Source organism: Aquarana catesbeiana, linkage group LG04 (assembly GCF_042186555.1).
Source record: "Aquarana catesbeiana isolate 2022-GZ linkage group LG04, ASM4218655v1, whole genome shotgun sequence".
NCBI classification, from domain to species: domain Eukaryota; kingdom Metazoa; phylum Chordata; class Amphibia; order Anura; family Ranidae; genus Aquarana; species Aquarana catesbeiana.
The window spans coordinates 45,951,143-45,970,946 of NC_133327.1; the positions used below are offsets into that span (position 1 = coordinate 45,951,143).

Here is a 19,804-nt window from a genome sequence, read left to right on the forward strand (position 1 = left end):
TACGGCAGACTTGGTCCAGCGGACCGTAGTTCGTCGGATAATTTGATCGTGTGTGGGCTCCAGCAGACTTTTTTTCCCCCAAAAGTTTGACAGACCTAGAAATGAAACCTGTTTCAAATCTTTCCGACGGACTCGAGTCTGGTCGAAAAGTCAGCTCGTCTGTATGCTAGTCCGACGGACAAAAACCGACGCTAGGGCAGCTATTGGCTACTGGCTATGAACTTCCTTGTTTTAGTCCGGTCGTACGTCATCACGTACAAATCCGTCGGACTTTGGTTGATTGTGTGTAGGCAAGTCCGTTCATTCAGAAAGTCCGTCGGAAAGTCCGTCAAAGTCCGCCAGACCTAGTCCGTCGAAAAGTCCGCCATGTGTACACGGCATTACTTTACCCCTTGCAAGGACAGAGTGAGCACCAAGGTTCCCAACTCTCCCTGTGTGAACAGTCCCCATTGCGGTGTTGAACACCTATAGCTCCCTTTTTCTCCTCCCAACACAGAATAAAGAACATCCAGTCAAGTTCACGTAAACAGGACTCATTCCTTCTCTTCTCCAAATAAGTACCAAAACATTCCATCCAAGGTGGTACGAGACATCACTCTTTGAGACGGTATTCTGGTGGTTAATTAATTATCAACAATAGGGTGAACTATCTCCACGGCTTCTACTTCTGCCATTATAGTGGGTATCTGCTCCCAAACAGGTACTTATGGCCCATTGTGATCCCTGTCCGCGGATCACTCTTCTCCTCACAATCCTCTTCAGCCCCACCACGACCTGTCCTTATAAATCATGACAAGGGAGAATGACTGACAGGTCGGTTGTCTGGAACTCAAGGTGTGGGACCCTAAAGTGTCACTAAATCCACATCATAAAGAACTATCAATAAATAGTGTATTACATGCTGTTCATACTATGAGATTAATTTTCTGTATTCTGCAAAAAAACTGGTTGATCCTGCTGCTCTTTATCTCCACCTTCTGTCCATGTCCCCAATTCAGCTAGGGATCTTGCAGAGCAGTGTTGGCAGCTCTGCACATGCTCAGTTTTCAGCGAGTTTCTATGCTGAGCATTTCCTCCCTGATAATACTATAGAGTCACACATGTGGGTGTATACACAGTGGTAAATGATAGCCCATTCCCTCCCTTCTCCTCCATGCCCACTAACCAGCTAGACACAATGGGGGCAGGATATGACATGTAGATTGCTAAAAGAATCGCCTCCCTGTTATTCTAAAACACAGGATGGAAGGGCGTGACACAGCCTGTGACTGGCAAAAATCTGACCACACCATGCTATTTCCAGAAATTAATAAAGATTTGATTTCAAATATATATTTGTACAACAATTTAAAACAGTTTATTGATATTATTTATTTCATTTTATTCTGTATTCCAAAGGCTGTTTTTTTTTTTTTTTGTTTTTTTTTTTTGTATTTTCTCCTCTTACTTATGTTTCCCTGCAGACAGGCTGGGAAATATCTGGGTCATGTGATAGTTGTATATTTATTGTGAAAAAGATACTTAGATGTGTTTTTTTATTTATTTTTTATTAAAATGATTACAGTGTCATCATCCATACACAAAATTAGAAGATTAGACAATGTAAATGAAACAGTGTGTGTTTATTATCACTTTAACCGCTTCCCGACCGCCTCACGCATATATACTGTGGCAGAAGGGCGCGTACAGGCAGATTAACGTACCTGTACGTTGCCCTTTCAGAGGCGGCTTGCTGGCGCGCGCACCCGCCGCGAGCGTGATTGCGGGTCCCGCGGACTTGATGTCCGCGGGGATACCCACAATCGTCTCACAGAGAGGAAGAACGGGGAAATGCTAATGTAAACAAGCATTTCCCCGTTCTGCCTAATGACACTGATCACCGCTCCCTGTAATCGGGAGCGGAGATCAGTGTCGTGTCACACACAGCCCTTCCCCCCCACAGTTGGAATCACTCCCTAGGACACACTTAACCCCCTACAGCGCCACTTAGTGGTTAACCCCTTCACTGCCAGTCACATTTACACAGTAATCAATGCATTTTTAATTGCACTGATCGCTGTATAAATGTGAATGGTCCCAAAATCGTGCCAAAAGTGTCCGATCTGTCCGCCATAATGTCGCAGTCGTGATTTAAAAATCACTGATCACTGCCATTACTAGTAGAAAAAAAAATTATTAATAAAATGCCATAAAACTATCCCCTATTTTGTAGGCGCTATAAGTTTTGCGCAAACCAATCAATAAACGCTTATAAATAAACGATTTTTTTTTTTTTTTTTTTTTTACCAAAAATATGTAGAAGAATACGTATTGGCCTAAACTGAGGAAAAAAAATATTTTTTTTTATATATTTTTTTGGGGATATTTATTATAGCAAAAAGTAAAGAATAATGCGTTTTTTTCAAAATTGTCGATTTTTTTTTGTTTATAGCGCAAAAAATAAAAACCGCAGAGGTGATCAAATACCACAAAAAGAAAGCTCTATTTGTGGGGAAAAAAAGGACGTCAATTTTGTTTGGGAGCCACGTCGCACGACCGCACAATTTCAGTTAAAGCGTCGCAGTGCCGAATCGCAAAAAGTGCTCTGGTCTTTGGCCAGCTAAATAGCCGGGGGCTTAAGTGGTTAAGGGGCCCAAAAACCCTAAAACATGCTGCCCACTGCTACCTGGATTGACAATATTGACTCTGTTGTTACCGGCCATAAATGAAGAAGAATTTGTCTCAGCCAGGGAAGGCAAAGGAATTACATGTCGCTACCTCACCGCCTGATAAAACCGTAGCTCAACCATCTGGTTTTACCACCCTCTGGCCATAGGTGTGAAATGAGACTTAGGATTTACATACTGTATACTTTAAGAGGTTATGTTAACTGTTGGTCTCAGGATACAGATTGGGGTTAAGATAGAGGTTAAGAGGTATTTTAAGAGGTTAGTCTAAGACAGCCTTTTTTAACCAGGGTACCTTCAGGTTTCTTTAGAGCCCTTGCACACTGGGGCGGGGGGCGGCGTCGGCGGTAAAACGCCGCTATTATTAGCGGCGTTTTACCGTCGGTATGCGGCCGCTAGCGGGGCCGTTTTACCCCCCGCTAGCGGCCGAGAAAGGGTTAAATACCACCGCAAAGCGCCTCCGCAGAGGCGCTTTGCCGGCGGTATAGCCGCGCCGTCCCATTGATTTCAATGGGCAGGAGCGGTAAAGGAGCGGTATACACACCGCTCCTTCACCGCTCCGAAGATGCTGCTAGCAGGACTTTTTTTACCGTCCTGCCAGCGCATCGCTCCAGTGTGCAAGCCCTCGGGGCTTGCACACTGGAATGAAAGTAGCGGCACTTTCGGGGCGGTTTGCAGGCGCTATTATTAGCGCAATAGCGCCTGCAAACTGCCCCAGTGTGCAAGGGCTCTTAGGGGTGCCTTTAGCAAAATGCTTAAAAATTGCCCACAATTGTATACAAGCAGCGAGTTGATGAAGGCTGTCTTTAAGTTACATACACAAAGGCACAGGTTTTCATTGTGCACCATTGCAACCTTCCAGCCGCCAGAGTCCTAGCAACCATTGATGCCATCAGCTGATAAGGAGGACATTATTCACTTGCACAACATCCTTGTTTGTCCTTCCCCTGCCCCTCTCTCAGTACTGGGGTCACATTAGCAGAGTGAGGGAGAAGAGAAACATTGGCGCTCTAGTCAATACCAGTGTGAAAAGGTGTATTTGCTTTGGAAGAAGAAGTCTCCTTTAATGCTGGGTGTCCTATGTGTGTTGATGTTGCTGTGTTATGTAAAACTATTTAGTTTAGTTTGTCACATTATAGAATGGGGTCCCTTGAGAGTGTGTATAATTTTAAAGGGTGCCTTGAATAAAAAAAAAGGTTGAAAAACACTGGTCCAAGTTCAAGGGATTGCAATTGATTGGTTTGATGAATGCACCATAATAACACGCACTGCATAAAAGAGCCAGTGACAATTATCAGCTTTAGTAAGACATAAGCATACCGGACGCATAAAGATAACTGTCAGTCAGTTTGAGATGATTCAATAGTTGGCTTAATTATTGTGTTTAGTTACCTCATGCTTAACTCCAGCTGAACTTTATTTTCATTTTGGATAGACTAATGGCCCGTACACACGATCCGAAAATCTGACGAAAAATACCGCTTTCGACGCAATCGTACGATAATTGGATCGTTAGTATAGAGCTTTTGAGAGCTGATCACGACAGTTCATGCGATTTTATTAGAACGGACAAGCATGAAAATTTTCCTCGTACAATACCAGATCGTACGATTTTCATTTAGTCCGTACAGTTGTCGTACGAAAATACAATACAAATACATTACACATGACATCACTTCTGATTTTTTTAACAGAATTTTCGTGACTTTAGTAACCTATTCAATTTCTACTTGCGACTATTAAGCGAAAAAAGTCATACAATCTGTTGTACGATATTTGGATCGTGTGTGCGGGCCTTTAGAAAGAGTTAAAGCTGAACTCTGAGAACAAAAATGTTCATTTAAATACAGTAAGTACAGTGCCTTGAAAAAGTATTCATACCCCTTGAAATTTTCCACATTTTGTCATGTTACAACCAAAAAGGTAAATGTATTTTATTTGGATTTTTTTCTGATAGACCAACACAAAGTGGCACATAATTTTAAAGTAGAAGAAAAACGATAAATGGTTTTCAAAATTGTTTACAAATAATAGTGTGGCGTGCATTTGTATTCAGCCCCCTTTACTCTGATACCCCTAACTAAAATCTAGTGGAACCAATTGCCTTCAGAAGTCACCTAATTAGTTAATAGAGTCCACCTGTGTGTAATTTAACCTCAGTATAAATACAGCTGTTCTGTGAAGCCCTCAGAGGTTTGTTAGAGAACCTTAGTGAATAAACAGCATCACAAACGCCAAGGAACACACAAGACAGGTCAGGGATAACGTTATGAAGAAGTTTAAAGCAGGGTTAGGTTATAAAAAAAATATCCCAAGCTTTGAACATCTCACAGAGCACTGTTCAATCCATCATCTGAAAATGGAAAGAGTATGGCACAACTGCAAACCTACCAATACATGGCTGTCCACCTAAACTGACATGCCGGGCAAGGAGAGCATTAATCAGAGAAGCAGCCAAGAGGCCCATGGTAACTCTGGAGGAGCTGCAGAGATCCACAGCTCAGGTGGGAGAATCTGTCCACAGGACAACAATTAGTCGTGCACTTCACAAATCTGACCTTTAGGCCGGGTTCACACCTATGCCCATTAAATGCGGGTTCCCCACATCTACTGCGCCTAGCAGGAGAATATGACTGGCTCCCTATGGAGCCAGTTCACATATCTCCGTTGCGGCTGCGGAGCGCACTGCACAGAAAGGCTGTGCATGTTGGCTCAATTTCAGGGCCGAATTCAGGCATAGATTTGTCAATGAAACGGGGAACAGGGACGCACAATGCTCCTGTGCGATCCGCAACGGGTTCCAGTGTGAACCGAACTTTAAGGAAGAGTGGCAAGAAAAAAGCCATTGTTGAAAGAAAGCCATAAGAATTCCCGTTTGCAGTTTGCGAGGAGCCATGTAGGGGACACAGCAAACATGTGGAAGAAGGTGCTCTGGTCAGATGAGACCAAAATTGAACTTTATGGCCTAAAAGCAAAATGCTACGTGTGGCAGAAAACGAACACTGCACATCACCCTGAACACACCACCCCCACCGTGAAACATGGTGGTGGCAGCATCATGTTGTGGGGATTCTTTTCTTTAGCAGGGACAGGAAAGCTGGTCAGAGGTAATGGGTAGATGGATGGAGCCAAATATAGGCCAATCTTAGAAGAAAACCTGTTAGAGTCTGCAAAAGACTTGTGACTGGGAGGGAGGTTCACCTTTCAGCAGGACAGCGACCCTAAACATACAGCCAGAGCTACAATGGAATGGTTTCGATCAAAGCATTTTCATGCGTTAGAATCCAATTGAGAATCTGTGGCAAGACTTAAAAATTGCTGTTCACAGATGCTGTCCATCCAGTCTGACAGAGCTTGAGCTATTTTGCAAAGAAGAATGGGCAAAAATGTCACTCTAGATGTGCAAAGCTGGTAGAGACATCCCCAAAAAGACTTGCAGCTGTAATTGCAGCGAAAGGTGGTTCTACAAAGTATTGACACGGGGGGCTGAATGCAAATGCACAACACACTTTTCAGATATTTATTTGTAAAAAAAATTGAAAACCATTTATCATTTTCCTTTTACTTCACAATTATGTGCCACTTTGTGTTGGTCTATCACATAAAATCCCAATAAAATACATTTACGTTTTTGGTTGTAACATGACAAATGTGGAAAATTTCAAGGGGTATGAATACTTTTTCAAGGCACAGTAATCAGACAGATTGGGGTAGGGAGTTCCATAGGATAGGAGAGGCTTGGGAGGCGAACATGGGAGGAGGTGACAAGGGAGCTAGAGAGCAGGAGGTCTTGGGAGGAACTAAGAGAACGATCTGGTTGGTATTTTCAGACTAGGTTAGTGATGTATCTCGGGGCTGAGTTGTGAGTAGCTTTGTAAGTTGTTAGTATTTTGAATTTAATTTGTTGGGTGAGTGGAAGCCATGGTGGGATTGGCAGAGAGGAGTAACAGACACTGAGCGGCTGGTAAGGTGGATGATCCTAGCAACAGCATTAATGGTGGACTGAAGGGGGGATAGACTATGTAAAGGTAAGTCAATGAGAAGTGAGTTGCAGTAGTCGAGGCGAGAGGTGACCAGAGAGTGAACTAGGAGCTTTGTGGTGTCATTGGTTAGAAAGGGGTGAATTCTGGAGATGTTGTGGAGGTTGAGGTGGCAGGATTTGGAAAGCGATTGGATGTGGGGCCTAAAGGATAGTTCAGAGTCCAGGATTACACCTAGAACCTTGGCATGGAGGGATGGGCTTATAGTAGTGCCATCGATCTTGACAGAGAAATCAGGAATAGGGGAACGTGGGGAAGGGGCAATATATTACATGTAAAATATTCATACCAGGAATTCAACTTTAAATGCTCTTAGAGGACTAATGTGTAATACTTACTGTATTATTCACCCTGGTATGCTCCAGCACGCTTTCCTTTTCTCCAATGATCTGGGTTGTGGTTGGGCCCTCACGTACACTACAGGACTATTAGTTCTGCATCGTATTTGATGATGAAAGCGTGTGACCTCTGGCCGGAGAGGAGCATTCAGCATGGAGGAAGCCTGTTGGAGAGAGGAATAAGGTAAGTATTACAACTTACTCCTCTATGTCCATGCTGAATAATAATTTAACCCTTGCAGTCATTTTTTTTTCTGCCCTTTTAATGCACAGTGCCTTGAAAAAGTATTCATAGTCTTGAAATTTTCCACATTTTGTCATGTTACAACCCAAAACATAAATGTATTTTATTGGGTTTTTATGTTATAGACCAACACAAAGTGGCACATAATTGTGAAGTGGAAGAAAAGTGATAAATGGTTTTCCAAATGTTTTACAAATATATATCTGAAAAGTGCATTTGTATTCAGCCCCCTTTACTCTGATACCTCTAACTAAAATCTAGTGGAACCAATTTATTAGTAAAAAATGTTGAAACACATTTATCATTTTCCTTCCACTTCACAATTATGTGCCACTTTGTGTTGGTCTATCACATAAAATCCCAACACAATACATTTATGTGTTTGGTTGTAACATGACAAAATGTGGAAAATTTCTAGGGGTTTGAATACTTTTTCAAGGCACTGTGCATTCATAATGGAAGGCTATGAAAATGCTGTTGCTTTGATTTCTCTGACATAACACGAAGCTCAATCCAATAAGACAGAAGTTGAAATTAATCTTCATTAAGGTCCGGCTTGGTTCTCTAGGCCTTCTACCTCTGACTGCTAACATCATTCCTCTCATCTAGCTGTGCAGGATTAATTGCCACAATCACTTCAGCTTTTCCATGCACGTGGCAGCTGTAATCCACACAAACACGAGTCACCGCTGCAGAAAAGCACAGCAATCTCCTCATAAAACATAAATATGAATTAGATCTAATTAGTTTTCCTCAGGCTGTGTTGGTGGTTTAGCTGATCGGTTGCTCAAAGAATGCCACTCAGAATGACAGAACGGACTTGACAGAAGAACACGGAACTAAGCTGGAAAGAAACTTCGTTTATTTTGGCTTTTTTTTTTTTTTTAAGTCAATCTTGTCTATTTTTCACAATGTTACCCCCATACTAGGGGTAAGCAAAATGAATTTGTCTTATTTACCCCCAAATTTCACCATTTTGACAAAATGCATCAAAGTCAACGGAGAAGATGAAATTTAAGTGAATGTACATAGTTACATAGTTAGTCAGGTTGAAAAAAGTCCATCAAGTTCAACCATAAAAAAAAAAAAAAAATCAATAAAATAAAAAATAATTGATAAAATAAAAAATATCAATAAAATAAAAAATATTGATTTCATCCTCTTTCATTGTTTTTTTTTTTTTTTATCTTCTCCACCCTCTTCCTGCCACTTCCTGTCAACTTCTACTTAATTTGTTGGACACCATTGCTCTGTCAACTTCTACTTAATTTGTTGGACACCATTGCTCTGTCAACTTCTACTTGATTTGTTGGACACCATTGCTCTGTCAACTTCTACTTGATTTGTTGGACACCATTGCTCTGTCAACTTCTACTTGATTTGTTGGACACCATTGCTCTGTCAACTTCTACTTGATTTGTTGGACACCATTGCTCTGTCAACTTCTACTTGATTTGTTGGACACCATTGCTCTGTCAACTTCTACTTGATTTGTTGGACACCATTGCTCTGTCAACTTCTACTTGATTTGTTGGACACCATTGCTCTGTCAACTTCTACTTGATTTGTTGGACACCATTGCTCTGTCAACTTCTACTTGATTTGTTGGACACCATTGCTCTGTCAACTTCTACTTGATTTGTTGGACACCATTGCTCTGTCAACTTCTACTTGATTTGTTGGACACCATTGCTCTGTCAACTTCTACTTGATTTGTTGGACACCATTGCTCTGTCAACTTCTACTTGATTTGTTGGACACCATTGCTCTGTCAACTTCTACTTGATTTGTTGGACACCATTGCTCTGTCAACTTCTACTTGATTTGTTGGACACCATTGCTCTGTCAACTTCTACTTGATTTGTTGGACACCATTGCTCTGTCAACTTCTACTTGATTTGTTGGACACCATTGCTCTGTCAACTTCTACTTGATTTGTTGGACACCATTGCTCTGTCAACTTCTACTTGATTTGTTGGACACCATTGCTCTGTCAACTTCTACTTGATTTGTTGGACACCATTGCTCTGTCAACTTCTACTTGATTTGTTGGACACCATTGCTCTGTCAACTTCTACTTGATTTGTTGGACACCATTGCTCTGTCAACTTCTACTTGATTTGTTGGACACCATTGCTCTGTTAACTTCTACTTGATTTGTTGGACACCATTGCTCTGTTAACTTCTACTTGATTTGTTGGACACCATTGCTCTGTCAACTTCTACTTGATTTGTTGGACACCATTGCTCTGGACCGGCTTCCTGCCACTGATGATGATGGACCATGCCAACACAATATGTGGCAGGGTGGCCGCTTGTAGTCTCTGCCAGGGGGCACATGTGACAGGGTGACAACACATGAGCACAATTGGTAGATATAAATAAATACATTTGCTCAGCAGCAAATGGTAACGACATCTAAGTGCAAGCTAAACCAAACAATCAACGTGGTGTATCTATTAAAACGCCAAATCTATTAACCTATATAGCGATCAACGCGTGGTACCAACAATGTTTCAAAAAATAAATAAACAAATACATTTTGTACATAAAAAGTGAATACAAATGGTACTCAATGTCCATCACATATATCTTGTGCTTCTGTGTGCTGAGAATCCCAGGACTTTATATCAATCACAGTGCTTCTGAAATAAATCCACTCGTGTCACCTCAGTGCTCCCTAAACTCACACCTTCCTACTTATAGTATGTGCAGAGCAACACTCATCCATCTGATTGAGGTTCTGATAGATGGTACAGACCTCCTGTCCACCTGGGACCTCCAGTTGTCACTCCTGATAATCCCAATATCAGTGGTGCTAGTCCCTTTAAGATCTCAAAATCTAGTGTAGATTTTATGCATGTGGGAAAGAAAGGTATAAATAGCCTCCCATAGTCTAGTATGATCAATTTGCCAATTCTATTTAGGTAACAATATGCACGTACAAGATAAAATGTGTAAAAACACCTTCAAACATTAAGAAACATCGGGATTAACACCCACCTACGTCACTTCCAGTCTGGGACTGCCTCTGCCATACCCTACACGTTACATCACCATTGCGTGACTTCATCAGGGAAACCAGATTGGCAGCCAATGAAATAGATACACCACGTTGATTGTTTGGTTTAGGTTGGACTTAGATGCTGTTACCATTTGCAGCACAGCACATTTATTTATTTATTTTTATTACACTGTGGGAACACATTTGTGTTTGCACAGCACTAGTTATTTATTAGCCCATACATACATAGGAATACACACTGCGCAGCGCAGGAGGTCACCTATTCACTATTACAATTGGTATATAGTTGTCACCCCATAACAGGACATGCCTGAACAAAGACCTTTCAAGCGGAATCACCAGATATTCTATTAACCGCTTGCCGACTGCAGCACGAACATTTACGTTGGCAGAATTGCAGGTACGTCCTTTTAAATTTGCCACCATGTGATCACGGGCGCGACGCCGCCAGGGCACACGCGACCCTGCCACGAGCTCCGTGAGTGTGATCACGGGTCCCGTGGACTCGATGTCCACAGGGATATCCGTGATCGAAGAACGGGATAATGCTGATGTAAACAAGCATTTCCTCGTTCTGCCTAATAACACTTACACTGATCACCGCTCCCTGTGATCGGAAGCGGTGATCAGTGTCGTGTCACACGTAGCCCATCCCCCCCACAGAATCACTCCCTAGGACACACTTAACCCCTGCAGCGCCCCCTCCTGGTTAACCCCTTCACTGCCAGTCACATTTACACAGTAATCAATGCATTTTTTAATCGCACTGATCTCTGTATAAATGTGAATGGTCCCAAAATAGCGCCAAAAGTGTCCGATCTGTCCGCCATAATGTTGCAGTCAGGATAAAAATCATGATTTGATTGCTGCCATTACTAGTAAAAAAAAAAAAATTATTAATAAAAATGCCACAAAACTATCCCCTATTTTGTAGACGTTATAACTTTTGCGCAAACCAATCAATAAACGCTTATTGCGATTTTTTTTTTTTTTAACCAAAAATATGTAGATTGCATATCGGCCTAAACTGAGGAAAATGGGGGATATTTATTATAGCAAAAAGTAAAAAATAATGCATTTTTTTTTCTAAATTGTCGCTCTTTTTTTGTTTATAGCGCAAAAAACAAAAAACAGCAGAGGTGATCAAATACCACCAAAAGAAAGATCTATTTGTGGGAAAAAAGGACATCAATTTTGTTTAGGAGTCACGTTGCACGACAATTGTCAGTTAAAGCAATGCAGTGCCGAATCGGAAAAAGTGTTCTGGTCTTTGGCCAGCCAAATGGTCCAGGGCTGAAGTGGTTAAAGAAAGTTGCAGATTTAGGCTGGGTTCACACCTCCGACGCATGCGGCTCGCAGCAGGGGTCCGGTGCGTCCCTGTTCTCGGTTTCAGTGACGAATAAGGGCTGAATTTTTGCATGAATTCAACCCCTAAATGGAGCCAGAGACGCACAGCGTACCTGTGCAAGCCGCTCCGCAGCCGCAATGGAGAGCCAGTCACATTCTCCTGTCATGTGAATTGGATGCGGGGAAACACGCATCCAATTTGCATAGGTGTGAACCCAGCCTCAAAATGGTTGAACACAATGGAGGGTATTTACTAACACTGGTGCACACAGAATCTGGTGCAGCTGTAAATAGTGACCAATCAGCTTCTAACTTCAACTTGTCCAATTAAGCTTTGACAATAAGTCCTTCATCTGAACTCGCACGATTTCAAAGCTGCATTTCAGTCCCACTCTGGGGGCGACGTAAAAGACATCTGTGCAGGTTCATTCACGGATGTCTATTGAAATCGCCCCTGAAGTCGCCAAAAGTAGTGCAGGAACTAATTTTGAAAATCTGTGCGGCGCTACAAAGTCGGTTTCGACATGTCAAATCGCGCTGGTGTGAACAGGGGCTAGAACCCAGAAGCTGATTGGTTACTATGCTTAGCTGCAACTAGATTATGTGTGCACCAGTTTTAGTAAATCTCCCCACACTGTTTGAAATAAGTAGAGTAACCTGAATCTGCACTATTACACATGTGGCAGGAATTACCCCCCTATTGTTTTCGGCAAGCATAGTGCCTGTCATGTGTCTGGTACTCTTTTGGCAAGTTTGCAGTGTTGGCCCTATTACGTGACAAACTGTGACGCTCTGGGTGTGCCGCTGTATTAACCTGATTTACAGTATTTCTCACTCTATGAAGAGATCACTTCATTCAAGTTATTTATGATCTATTATATGTGACAGTTTGTGCAAAACCATAGGAAAAACCAAAGAAGTCCATAGGTGAAGCCCAGCCAAACGAGCTCAGGCTGAGCTTCTCCTTTAAGCCCAGGACATTGTGTAGTTTTACATGCTTTTGGGGAGTGTTCTCCAACAGACAGAGTAAGAAAATACGTTTTTTATTAGTTATGAATATTTATTTCACCCTAGCCAATCACTAGGAAGTTTATTGCCAGTAATGCAGGCCAAAGCAGAAGATAAATATTTGGGGAACCCTTACAGAAGGGCTTTGCATAGAGATGATATGTGTCCAGTTTCTGTCTTTAAGGCCTACTGCCTGGGGAAGCATTATCAGCTTCAGAATCCAGTCCCAGGGAACTGAAAATGGTTCCATGTTAGGGCCTGGAAGATAGAAAGGTGGCAGCTAGAAGAGAAAATCGCCTTCAAAAAGCTTGCTCACTCAATTGCTTTGGCTCGAGAGTGGGGCTAAAGTTACCTCTAAACTTGACGTTAAGCCAAAGAAACCTGCAAACAAAGCTTGACAGCATGGATGTTGGTCATTTGGTCATTGTTGGTGGGTCAATGAGGGCAATGGGGCAGCTGTAGGCCAGATCACCGATAGCAAGTGTCAAGAATCTATGGTAGTGAGCTATTGTGGGAGAAGGTGACCTGGGATTCAGTTGGCTTTCACCAGAGTTCCCGATGGTGGAGATGGATTGCACTGCAACTCCCAATTGCACCCTCTTGCATAGAGGCAAGCCATGCGAGAGGACATGGGAACAAGCAGGAGAACAGGAAGGCAGACACAAAGAAAAACAGACCACAGGTCAGGGCAGGCAACAGACAAACAAATCTAACGAAGCTGGTTGATTAATTTTAAGACTAACTGGACTTTAAGTACAGTTATACTTTACCTGATTCCATATCCCGTTTAGCACCCCCAAACCTCTATTCATTACTAGGGAGAGTCCCTCTATTATGGATCCCAATGATGGATGGCCTTTCACAAGGAAAGCATGCGGAGAAGAAGAAGTTGTCCAGCTTTGCATTTCATTTTCTTCAAGGTCTCAGAAATATGTTCTAGCCTCCAGTTGGTTTGTAGCCTGTTAAATGTTAACCTGGCTAAAGGCCTGATGATAGTACAGATTAAAAAGAAAGGGCATCATGCCCACGTGCTGCAGTATATGCCTTGAGCTGAACTTTTGTGCGATGTGAAATACTTTGGGTATGATGTAGATCAGGAGTAATTGTCATTCTTGGTGAAGTTAGCCTTGGATTGTTTAAACATTCAATCCTATGGAGTAAGTTCCTGCTATTTTTACATTCTCGTACATACAACAGGATGTTTGAAGTAAACACCTAGGATCCATTCATCAGTAATGGAAATGACTCCCTTGCGTGTCCTCACTGTGATGTTTATGGTGTGGAGTGCTGCGCTTCTTAACCACTTCAGCCCCGGAAGGATTTACCCCCTTCATGACCAGAGCATTTTTTGCAATTCTGTACTGCGTTGCTTTAGCTGACAATTGCGCGGTCGTGCGATGTTGTACCTAAACAAAATTGGTGTCCTTTTTTTCCCCACAAATAGAGCTTTCTTTGGTGGTTTTTGCTCTTAAAACAAAAATAAGCGACAATTTTGAAAAAAAAGCAATATTTTTTACTTTTTGCTATAATAAATATCCCCAAAAATATATAAAAAAACGAATTTCTTCCACAGTTTAGGCCAATATGTATTCTTCTACACATTTTTGGTAAAAAAAATTGCAATAAGTGTATATTGATTGGTTTGCGCAAAAGTTATAGCGTCTACAAAATAGGGGATAGATTTATGGCATTTTTATTATTAATTTTTTTTTTTACTAGTAATGGGGCGATCTTTTTTTGGGACTGCAACATTATAGAGCACACATCGGACACTTTTGGCACTATTTTGAGACCATTGTCATTTATACAGCGATCAGAGCTACAAATGATTACTGTATAAATGACACTGGCAAGGTAGGAGTTAAACAATAGGGGGCGATCAAGGGGTTAAGTGTGTTATAGGGAGTGATTCTAACTGTAGGGGGGGATAGGCTCACTACAACATGACAGAGATCACTGCTCTTGATGACAGGGAGCAGGAGATCCCTGTCATGTTGTTAGGTAGAACGAGCAAATGCCTTGTTTACATAGTCATCTCCCTGTTCTGCCTCTCCTCGCCGCAATCGCGGCCGCTGGCGACCATCGAATTTGCGGGACCCGCGGGCACGATCCCGCGGCACGCGGCGGGCGCGCCCAATACAGCGTACAGGTACGCCCATTTGCCTGCCTGTGCCATTCTGCCGCTGTATATGTGTGTGCGGTGGTCGGCAAGTGGTTAAAGATTACAACTGCCTAGAGCCACTTACAGCAGACCTTTACCCTAATTTTTCCCATTGCCTTATTCCACTATTGAATCCCTCCGTTATCCAAATTATGAATTCATTTTTACAGTTTTTTTTTTTTCGACTAGGTTGCCATTTGCTTTCTCAGTTCTCGCCTAGGTGGGAATGACGTTGGCTAGTACAAATCCTTTGGCGCTTACGTTACAGACACTATGGCAATCTGTAAACTGAATGATTCCTTGGCAGACAAAATAGGGAAAGCCAGCAACTCCATGTCCATAGCCAACTGTAAACGTTTATTGGTTCATGTAAAAAGATACAAGAGCTGATGCGTTTCGGCACACCACCTTGCTGTGCTGTGACCAAGATGGTGTGCCGAAATGCGTCAGCCCTTGTATCTTTTTACATGTACCAATAAACGTTCACATTTGGATATGGACACGGAGTGGCCGGCTTTTCCTATTTTGACTATTGCCTAAGTGTTGTCCGGAGGACACAACAGCCTGAGCACCCTATCGTTGCATTCCTTTTCATTTATCAAGCGATTCCTTGGCAGATGTCTGGTTGCGCATGTACAGGATTACCACAGCAATGCAATGTATGTGCCGCCAATCCCATGTGCAAAAGGTGCTCCAGTGTGGGTCGTTTCATCCACTATGGCAATGTGTAAACCAAATTATTCCCCGCTAGAGTGTGGGTGCACGTGAGCGCACATGTATGGGGTTGACAGCATTTACGTTGCTGTTACTATGGCAATGTGTAGAACAAATAATTTTACGTGAGAGCAAAGTGCAGCATGGTGTGGCGGGCAGCAAACACACGGGGGTTGATTTATTTATAAAGCGCACCAAACCTGTGAGTCTTAAGCAGACTCTGCTTGACCCAAGATGGCTGCTGGAGTCAAATGGGGCGCCAGCGTCCAATCGGATAACTGTCTCCCTATGACAGCAGGAAGTCATTAGAACCAAGTTCCTCACAACTCCCTTCCCCTTCTGCATTGCTGCGTTGGTCGAGCACCACCTGCAGTGGGGGAGTATAGACTGCACCTGCTGACACGCTACCGTAGTGTGCTTTGTGTGCATGCGTGGGATTGGTATGGCCAGATCAGGATATTCCCTACCAAGATGGTGGTGCAGAGAAGAAGAGGGACTAATTCACACCATGGTGAAGAGATGTCTCTGGTATCACGTGCAGATTTTTTCTGCGCAGGAATCTGTAACGTGTATGCAGTTTTCTGCTCGGCCCATCCAATTCACATAAGTGTGAACCCAGTCAGATGGTTTGACAGTTTGGTTAAGGGCTAGTTTACACTTGCTTCAAAACAAGGCTTTGGACATGCTTTGTTAAAGCTCTCTGAATGCCAGTAAAAAGCCCCTGTCAATAAATAAAGTGGTTAGCTTACAGTCCTGTTTACACCTTGCTTTTGCTTAGTGCTTCAGTGGGGCTTCGGTGGAGCTTCGATGGGGCTTCGACAGGTCTTTGGTGGGGCTTTGTAGGGCTTTGATGAGGCTTTGGTGGGGCTTCAGTTGGGCTTTGCCATAGACTTCTATGGAGACTTTGAAGACGCTTTGAAGCACCACTAAAGCTACATGGGGTATAATTTTTGAAGGAAGCAAAGCCGAAGCAAAGCAAAAGCAAGGTGTAAACAGGACTGTAAGCTAACCATTTTATTTAGTGACAGGAGCTTTGACTGGAGTTCAGAGAGCTTTAACAAAGCCTGTCCGAAGCCTTGTTTTGAAGGCATCTATACTGTGGTGTGACCAGGGCACATAACTGGCATGAATGAATAATGATGAAACTGATTTATTCAGTTTGTTTTGTTGTAATTAGCTGGGATTGGCCCGATCTAATCACATGGTACAGATGGGCTGACATTGACCATTTACAGCTAGCAACACAATTGTACACAATCGCTGGCATGAAAGGAAGCCATCCATTGTTTACAACTGTCATATGACCTGCTGTGATTGGCCATAGCAGTCACATGGTGCCAGCAGTGAGCCGGTATACTGATCAGTCACCACCAGACACAGCCGGTGACAGATCGCTCTGCTGCACGGCCACACGGGTTGCGCCAGCGGCACCTTCGGAAAGGACGTCATATGACATCCACTCCAAAGGAGGAAATTCCCGTCTGGCTGTCAATCTGCTATAGTTCGGGCGGGAGGGTATTAAAGCGGAACTAAACCCATCGATTTAACAGTTTCAAAAAACAGGTTACATTCCCGACACGTTCCAGGACTTTAAGGGCTCATTTACACTTGCTTCGGGTGCAAAACACATAAACGGCTAGTTTATACTTGCTTCAAAACATGGCTTTGGACACGCTTTGTTAAAGCTCTCTGAATGCCAGTCAAAGCCCCTGTCACTAAATAAAATGGTTAGCTTACAGTCCTGTTTACACCTTGCTTTTGCTTTTCTTTGCTTCGGATTTGCTTTAAAAATTATACCCCATGCAGGGTTGCCAACCTCCTGCAGTATTTTTTACTGACAAAACATGGAAAATATACTGGTGGAGCACATTTTTTACTGGCAACCTGAGAAATTACAGAACTCCTATTGAAAACTAACACAGTGAATATTTGAACAGTATAAACATGATATGGAAGCACTGACAATACCTAGAACAAAGTAATTTGCTTGATTTACACTTAAAAATTCAACACAGCATGAAATTATCAACCCCTGATATTTACTGGCAGTTATAAAAAAAAATCACAGATTTTTACAAACTCAGTAAATTTACTGGCGGTTGGCAACCCTAACCCCATGTAGCTTTAGTGGTGCTCCAAAGTGTCTTCAAAGCCTCCATAGAAGTCTATGGCAAAGCTCGCTTGAAGCCCCACTGAAGCCTCATCGAAGCCTCAAAGCCCCACTGAAGCCTCATCAAAGCCCCACTGAAGCCCCGCCGAAGCCTCATCAAAGCCCCACTGAAGCCTCATCAAAGCCCCACTGAAGCTCCGCCGAAGCCTCATCAAAGCCCCACTGAAGCCTCATCAAAGCCCCACTGAAGCCCCGCCGAAGCCTCATCAAAGCCCCACTGAAGCCCCGCCAAAGCCTCATCAAAGCCCCACTGAAGCCCCGCCGAAGCCTCATCAAAGCCCCACTGAAGCCCCGTCGAAGCCTCACGAAAGCCCCACTGAAGGCCTACCGAAGCCTCTCACTGGCGTTAGACATGTGCACCGTTAAAAAATTTGTTTTGTTTCGTTCCGTTTTGTATTTGCCGTTCATTTTTTTTTCGTAATTCGTGTCCGAAATTCAATTTAGATTCATACAAAATACGAATTTTCGTTAGGTTCGTTAACTTTTCCTAACAATTACGAACGTTCGTTATGATGAATTTATCATTATGAGGGGCTCCCTCCATCCCTGTGCTCATTATGAGGGGCTCCCACCATCCCTGTGCTGTGCTCATTATGAGGGGCTCCCATCATCCCTGCACTGTACTCATTATGAGGGGCTCCCACCATCCCTGTGCTGTGCTCATTACGAGGGGCTCCCACCATCCCTGTGCTGTGCTCATTATGAGGGGCTCCCACCATCCCTGTGCTGTGCTCATTATGAGGGGCTCCCATCATCCCTGCGCTGTACTCATTATGAGGGGCTCCCACCATCCCTGTGCTGTGCTCATTATGAGGGGCTCCCACCATCCCTGTGCTGTGCTCATTATGAGGGGCTCCCACCATCCCTGTGCTGTACTCATTATGAGGGGCTCCCACCATCCCTGTGCTGTGCTCATTATGAGGGGCTCCCACCATCCCTGTGCTGTGTTCATTATGAGGGGCTCCCATCATCCCTGTGCTGTGCTCATTATGAGGGGCTCCCACCATCCCTGTGCTCATTATGAGGGGCTCCCACCATCCCTGTGCTGTGCTCATTATGAGGGGCTCCCATCATCCCTGCACTGTACTCATTATGAGGGGCTCCCACCATCCCTGTGCTGTGCTCATTATGAGGGGCTCCCACCATCCCTGTGCTGTACTCATTATGAGGGGCTCCCACCATCCCTGTGCTGTACTCATTATGAGGGGCTCCCACCATCCCTGTGCTGTGCTCATTATGAGGGGCTCCCACCATCCCTGTGCTGTGTTCATTATGAGGGGCTCCCATCATCCCTGTGCTGTGCTCATTATGAGGGGCTCCCACCATCCCTGTGCTCATTATGAGGGGCTCCCACCATCCCTGTGCTGTGCTCATTATGAGGGGCTCCCATCATCCCTGCACTGTACTCATTATGAGGGGCTCCCACCATCCCTGTGCTGTGCTCATTATGAGGGGCTCCCACCATCCCTGTGCTGTGTTCATTATGAGGGGCTCCCACCATCCCTTTGCTGTGCTCATTATGAGGGGCTCCCACCATCCCTGTGCTGTGCTCATTATGAGGGGCTCCCTCCATCCCTGTGCTCATTATGAGGGGCTCCCACCATCCCTGTGCTGTGCTCATTATGAGGGGCTCCCATCATCCCTGCACTGTACTCATTATGAGGGGCTCCCACCATCCCTGTGCTGTGCTCATTACGAGGGGCTCCCACCATCCCTGTGCTGTGCTCATTACGAGGGGCTCCCACCATCCCTGTGCTGTGCTCATTATGAGGGGCTCCCACCATCCCTGTGCTGTGCTCATTATGAGGGGCTCCCATCATCCCTGCGCTGTACTCATTATGAGGGGCTCCCACCATCCCTGTGCTGTGCTCATTATGAGGGGCTCCCACCATCCCTGTGCTGTGCTCATTATGAGGGGCTCCCACCATCCCTGTGCTGTACTCATTATGAGGGGCTCCCACCATCCCTGTGCTGTGCTCATTATGAGGGGCTCCCACCATCCCTGTGCTGTGTTCATTATGAGGGGCTCCCATCATCCCTGTGCTGTGCTTATTATGAGGGGCTCCCACCATCCCTGTGCTCATTATGAGG

General features: G+C 43.9%; 1 protein-coding gene across 6 annotated transcripts in view; it reads right to left on the minus strand.

Annotated features, from left to right (window-relative positions):
- Positions 1–19,804, minus strand: part of PAQR8 (progestin and adipoQ receptor family member 8) — a 109,724-nt gene that overhangs the window by 78,452 nt on the left and 11,468 nt on the right. For 5 of the 6 annotated variants that reach the window (XR_012243736.1, XM_073625151.1, XM_073625153.1 and 2 more), the window contains exon 2: positions 7,045–7,208. The exons of the other annotated variant lie outside the window; for it this stretch is intronic. The gene's annotated coding sequence lies outside the window, so the exon portion shown is untranslated. The remainder of the gene's footprint in view (positions 1–7,044; positions 7,209–19,804) is intronic. 6 annotated transcript variants of the gene reach the window in all.